The sequence below is a fragment of the Mustela nigripes genome, chromosome 3 (assembly GCF_022355385.1).
Source record: "Mustela nigripes isolate SB6536 chromosome 3, MUSNIG.SB6536, whole genome shotgun sequence".
NCBI classification, from domain to species: domain Eukaryota; kingdom Metazoa; phylum Chordata; class Mammalia; order Carnivora; family Mustelidae; genus Mustela; species Mustela nigripes.
In genome coordinates, this window is record NC_081559.1 from 4285928 (window position 1) to 4293059 (window position 7132).

General features: G+C 43.7%; 1 long non-coding RNA gene across 1 annotated transcript; it reads left to right on the forward strand.

Annotated features, from left to right (window-relative positions):
• Window positions 1-465: 465 nt before the first annotated feature.
• On the forward strand, window positions 466-7132 carry LOC132012809 (uncharacterized). Its single transcript, XR_009402767.1, has 3 exons — window positions 466-1076; window positions 2307-2432; window positions 6448-7132. It is a non-coding gene; the product is annotated as an uncharacterized LOC132012809 (long non-coding RNA).

Here is a 7132-nt window from a genome sequence, read left to right on the forward strand (position 1 = left end):
AGAACCTGGGTTGGTTTCTAATCAGCAAGGGTCATAAAGATGTTGTTGTGGGTGAAACTGTGTACCCACCACTGATATGGTGAAGTCCAAACTGTGTCTGTTTTTAAAGATGGAGCCCTTGAAGAAGTGATTAAGTAAAAATGAGGCTGTTGGGATACAACACAAGATGATAAATGCTACGGCAGAACCATGTAAAGATTACTCTGGGAGCCCAGAGGAGGGGACCCTATCTGGCCATGGAGAGGGAGATGATGGTGGCTCCCAATGGGGAGAGTTCGGAAAACCTCACCTGTGGACGAGCTGTCCTCTTCCTGTTGAAGGAAAAACAGGCTATAAGAACAATCCTATCCTGGCCTCTCTGCGGAGCCTCTGTGCTTGGTGGTCTGATGGAGCTCTGGTCCCACGTCAGAATGGCAAGAATCAGTAAAATCTCAACAAGCACACATACATGAACTGGAGAATGAGAATACTGATGTAGTACTGTCAACCTTTATTTTACAAAAAAAAAAAAAAAAAAGAAAGAAAGAAAGAGAAGAAGTAAAAAAAGATAATTAAAATGCTATCTACCATCCCCACTGTATCATTAGATTTTAACGTCAAAAATAGAAAGGACATAATCTCATCATTAAAAACAATCCCTTTAGCTTTAAATTACACGCAAAGATCTTGCTTTTTGCACTGCACGTACATTAGTTCATTAGTTGTCTTAAACCAGCATTTGATGGCGTTTCACTTGTCTCGGGTCGGTTATGAGCACCATATTTGATTTATGCGGCAAAACTCCTAATTTTTCTCTAAAGTCTGTATTTTCTGTCTTCTGTAGAAACCGATGACACTGAATCCACAGCTACTTGGCCAGAGACCACATCCTTATCCTCTTTCCACAGCTAGATATGATTATGTGGCTACATTTTAGCTGATGGGATGCAAGCTGAAGTACTGTGTTATTTCTGGGTCACTTCTCTCTTAAAAGATAAGCCACTTGCCTCGAGTTCCTCTCTTCCTTTTGCATAGGTCGGAAGACTGAGTGTGCCCACAGTCCAACTCTGACCACGACGATGGAGCGGTCACCTCAGGTAATAGCGGAGCAATAACACATGGAAGGGAGGTGATCCTGGGGTGGCTTTCCTGCCAAGCGGGGTTGCACACCTTCCTGTAACATGAGAAGGATATGGACTTCGCTGTTACTTAAGCCTCTGCATGTAGATGCATACTCTTTGGTTTCATTTTTGGGACAGCTTAGTCTTCTCCCTGTTACGCAAGCGCTGCTTTCTCTTGCTTTTATCTTAGTTGCGTTTGAACGTTCTCTTCAGAGGTTTCCTGCTGCTCCTCTGTATCCTGCCCGCATGGGGTATGTGACCACTGGGTCGCCGGAGAAAGACATTGACATCACCCGCTCCTGTCGAGGTGTGGAATCCCCCAGTGAAGGAGGCTGGTCGCCTTCTCGGCGCTCTTGCATGGCTTTTCCCCTAAGTCTCCACCTCGTTCGCTCTGGCGGCTTAGGTGGCCGTGACGGGAATCACTCGCACAGGGGACTGGCTGCTTTTCCCCAGGACTCTTCACCTCCTCTACCGCTTCCCTTTTCTACCTTCCCAACGCTGCCCTTCTAGTTTCCAGAGAACTAGGTAATAACTAGGTAATAACACCTTCTCCTTTGAATCATAGACACTTTGAACAAACACTTATTAAACAATTACTTCATAAGGTATCTATCACCAAAAATGATGAAATAGGGAAAGTACCCGACTCTTCAGTCTACCTGGAAAGAAGAGATAAATAAATTGGCGATTATAAAAGAAGTGAAAAGTATTATAATTCAAATAAGTGTCGTGTGTCATTGGGAACACCTGGAAGAGGCACCTAACCCAGCATTGGTAGGAGGGAGTGTGGCTGGCAGTTTAGGGGTGGAAAAAGGTGAAGTGTGCATATTGGCCGGACAAAATTGTACACCTGTTGGTTAAGAATGATATATAATTTTAAAACTTCAAATAACTGGGTATATAAAATAAAAAGTGGAGGTTCTTCCCACACACATTAATTTTAATATCCATTGTGATTTGTTAATACCTGATGTGCGTTCTTCCAGATAAATAGACATGAAAATAGATACACCAATATATATCCAGCTAGGGTTTTATTCTCAAAAATCTAATCATAGTGTACATAGTTATGCAGTCTCCCATTTTCCCCACATAATCTTTTTTTATCACGTGCATATATTTACCTCATTTTAAAAAATAGGTGATAGATTTTCCTACTAATTCGTCCTAACTTATTTAATAAATCTCTTCTTTTTTGACCTTTAGGTGGTTTTCCACTTTTTTCCTTCAATAGTACTGTTTCAAGGAATATTCTATCCATTGGACCCGGCGATAAATATTAAGAGGAAAAATTACAATCTGAAGATTCTATACCTGCCCCAAATGTCATATGTATGTGAGAAAAAGAAATTCTTTGGTTGTGTAAACTATCAGAAAGTTATCTTCTGCTTTTCTTTTTGGGGAATTTACTTGAGGAATTACTTGAAAAATTACTCTAGCAAAATCAAAATCAAAGTAAAACTATATTTCAGGGAGATTTGAAGTGTATAAAAACATGAATGAGTAATCAACCCAGTACAATTCAAAAGACCAGAATAGATGATCGGAGCATGGTTCCTGAATGGGGAACTTAAATATCATAAAGAAAGTGGTATTTCCCAAATTAAGATTTCGGGCTTCTTTTGATTCCAAACAAACCCTAAGAGGAGTCTGTTTTTGAATCATGACAAAATTCTCTAGAAAAATAAGTAAGAAGGGTTAAAGACTACTTACAAAAAAGAGGCTGGAGGCTGTTACTTGCCTTATCAGATGCTGAAGAATCATAAATAGACCATTGTTACAGCTTTATACAGGTGAATTGGTGACTCCGAAGTGATAACCCGAGGCAGCGGGGTGGCTCAGTTTCAGCTCTGGTCATGACCCCAGGGGCCTGGGATCCAGCCCCGCATTGGGCTCCCTGCTTCTCCCTCTGCCTCTGCCCCTGCTTGTGTTCCCTCTCTGTGTCTCTTTCTATTAAAAAATAAATAAAATCTTAAAAAAAAATGTGATAACCTGGAATGAGAACTTACAAAATATAGAAAGATAATAAGGTAACATATTTTAAAGAAATTATAAACTTAAGGATAAGGAATTGCTTCTTTAATAATTAATGTGGAGAGGAAGGACATTTTGATGACAATTTTATTAGAACTTTGCATCACGGCATATATACAGATAGATTAAAGAGTTCAAAATTCAATCATAAAAAATTGGAGAAGGTATAAAAGAAAGATTATATCATCCCTTCTTGAGGAAAGGCTCCCTCAAGGAAAAAAAAAAACAATGGAAGAAGCCATAGGAAAAAGACAACAGATTTGACCATATAAAAAGTTACTGTAGTTCAAAGAAATATAGAGAGACAAAAGGAGAAGGCAAATCACAAACCAGGAAAGATTTGTACAACACACACTAAAGAAAACAGGGTTACTGTCACTTGGCAAAACTCCAATACTAGTTAGATCCAAATCTCAGCCTAGTCTGTGCCCAGATCTTCATAGATGAATGTGTCTTAAGAAAAGAAAAGCACTATGTGCAGTGGTCTAACTCTAAACTTACTACGGACTGCCTTCACGTGAGCGATTAGTCCTGCTGTAAAGCTGTCATCCATTTCCCTGCTTCACTCACTCTCCCACGCTCCCCGACAACTCTTTCATACCCTCTTCCACACGTCAGTCTTCTAGCGTCTTGTCTGCATCTTCACCCAAAATGGATGATCTTGCTTATTTAACTCAGAAAGTAGTAGCATTAGGGAGGGCCCGTGATGTGATGGGCGGTGGGTGTTATATGCATCTAATGAATCATCGAACACTCCATGAAAACTAATGATGTGTTTTTTTTTTTTTTTTAATTTATTTATCTGACAGACAGAGATCACAAGCAGGCAGAGAGGCAGGCGGGGGTAGGGGGGTGGGGTGGGAAGCAGGTTCCCTGCTGAGCAGAGAGCCCGATGCGGGGCTCCATCCCAGGACTCTGGGATCATGACCTGAGCCGAAGGCAGAGGCTTTAACCCACTGAGCCACCCAGGCGCCCCCTAATGATGTGCTTTATATTGAATAATCGAATCTAAATAACTAAATAGAAAGCAAGCAAGCAAGCAGTAACAACCAGAAGGGGACGTCCACACACGCACGCCGTCATGTCGCCCCACCACCAGCGTCTCCCTTGGGCTGCTCCAGAGGAATCCTGTGGGCTCCCAACAGCCCTTCCACAGGCTCTCTCACCCCCTCCCCCCTCACCTACTCAAGGACAAGGCTGTGTCTCCAGAAGTTCCCTCTACCTACTGAACATTCTCTTCAGCCCACAGTCATGATCCGATTTTTCACACCTTAAAAAAAAGTCTCTCTTGGGTCACCTGGGTGGCTCAGTCAGTTAAGTGCCTTCAACTCAGGTCGTGATCCCAGGGTTCTTGGATCTAGTCCCACGTTGGGCTCCTTGCTCAGTGGGCGGCCTGCGTCTCCCTCTGCCTGCTGCTCCCCCTGCTTGTGCTCTCTCTCTGTCAAATAAATTTTAAAAATTAAAAAAAAAAAAACCCTCTTTTGTCCCACTGTCCTCTTAAGTACTGCCTCTGCTCTGCTCCACTCTGCAGCTAGAAAGCGCTGGGCACACTTCTTTTACCAGTTCCTCGACTTCCACTATCCCCTGACTCAGTCCATTCAGGCTCTCAGGCCCACCAACTCCAGGCAACTGCTCTAGTCAAAGTCAGCCATTACTTGCCTTTTTTCTAAACCGAATAACCAACCCTTGGTTTTATCTCGCTGGTCTATCGGCAGCATTCGACACAAACATCACCCCGTCTTCCTGGAAACATTCGGTTCGCCGGCTGCCCGGGCACCTCTTTCCTTCCTGTGCTCGTCCTGCCTCGTGGCCTTGCGTGTCTGAGGTGGCCCTCCGGATCTTCCCACGTTTGCCCAGCGGTCCCCCCGGGAGTCTCACCCTTTCCGTGAACGACAACCTTCTTTCCAGCTGCTCAGACTGAAAGTCTAGAAGTCTACTTGATTCCTCTCATTTTCCCAAACTCTGCTTATAACCTGTTGGCTGTCTCTTCCAAATGGATGTAGAAACCTGACCTCCTCTCGCGACTGTCCCCGCGCCCACTCTCGGGCAAGCCACAGCGTCTCAAGTGGATTCCTACGATCATCTTTGACTGTTTCCACTCTAGCTCCTTCTGGTCTGCACCCGGCGGCCGGAGCGATCCTGTTAGTCTGATAAGCGTGTTGGGCCTTTGCTCAGAACCTTCCAGCAGACCCCCGTCCCGGAGGCCAACTCAGCGTCCTCCTCTGTGACGCCCCGTCCCCATTCTCATCCTTCACCCGCTCCGCTTGTCCGCCTGCTTCAGTCACCGCCGTCTGCTCACTGCTCCCGGGAGAGGGCAGGCGGCCCGAGCTCTTCCATGGCTCCTTCCTCTCATTTCGTCTTGGCGCGAATGTCACTCCCCTGCCCACTCTCGGTAGTCACTCCTGTTGAATCCCTACCCTGTCCCTGGCTTCATTTTCCAGCACACTATTCACCACCCTCTGATAGACTATGTAACTTTATGTATCCAGGATGCAAGCTCCGTGAAGTTAGGGACTTTGTATTATTATTATAATTATTTTACTGATGCAGTCTCAGGGCTGGCACATTGTAGTTGTTCAGTAAAGGCTTGTTGAGTGAATTAATATGTTATGTTTAATGAGCATACAAAGGGCAAACAGGATTATAAGTCTCTTCAAAATTCCTAAAATGTCAACTGACAATACCTGTCAGAGTTCTTAACTATGCATTCATTCAGTAATTCCACTTCTAGAAGCTTATCTCAGTGCAGGATTTCCCAAGCTAGAATGAGGGAAATATTGTTCCAGAACAGGTATGTGGAAAATAAAGAAAATATTCTGGGGGAAAAAAAAATGTCTCTTCTAACCTGCTATGGCTCTGATTTGGTGGTACACCGAGAGGTTTTAGCATACACTGATGTCTAAGTCCCACCTTTAGAGATTCTGATTTCATTGTTTTGACTGTTGTCCGCCTTGTCATGATATTAGCAGCCTATAATGATAATTACTGAAATTACTGAGAGCCTTAATTCATTAGAGGCTGTAGTGTTACTCTTATTCACAATTTTGGGCATATATATCCAGAAATGCGAAAAAAAAATATTTTTTAACAAAAGGGAGGACTTAGGGTCCATTATCTGTAAATATTCTTCCAACTGGGACTCTCTATGTTCACATGGAAAATGATCTGAATTAGGGGTTTGTACAGAAGCAGTGACTGTTTCTTCTAGGTGATTTATTGGTGTATGTGTGTGCTCGCCTGTGTGTGAAAGGAGAGAAAGTGTATAAGCTGTATAATGCTATAAAATAAGAAGAAATATTTATTTTTACTATAGATAAGCCAAGAATATAAGGAAAACTTCCATAAAGGGTCACCAAGCCCTCCACTGCAACACAGATCAGGCACGAATGACGTTAGCAGAACCTGCTACCTGCTTCTTCTTGGGCCAACTAGAGCACATCGAGGACCAAGATTCCGAAAGCAGGAGAGGTGGTTTTTAAAATTATAACTGAGTTATTTATTTTTACATATGTGTTAGCCTATTTGGACTCTTTGAACAGAATACCATAGATTGGGTGGCTTATCAGCAGCAGAAATTTATTTCTCACGGCTTTGGAGACTGGGAAGTCAAAGGTCCAGGCACTGGCAGATTGGGGTGTCTGGTGAGGGCCCGCTTCCTAGTTCACGGACATGCCTCTTTCCTTTGTGACCTCCCAGGGCACAAGGGGTGAGGGAGCTCCCTGGAGTCTTTCCCAAGGGCACCAATCCCATGCCTGAGGGCTCCGCCTTCTTATCTAATCATTTCTCAAAGGCCCCACCTCCAAATTCCACTTTACGTTGGGGATCAGATTTCAACACAGGAATTTGCGGTGGCGCGTGAACACTCCCTCCACAGCCACGTTGGATAACAAGAAACCTCAGCAAACAGCACGTCCTCTAGACACACAGTTCGGAAAGGACTTCTGATCCTATGCAATGTGGTCAGCCAGCTGGACTTGTGACTTGTAGCATTTTCTACA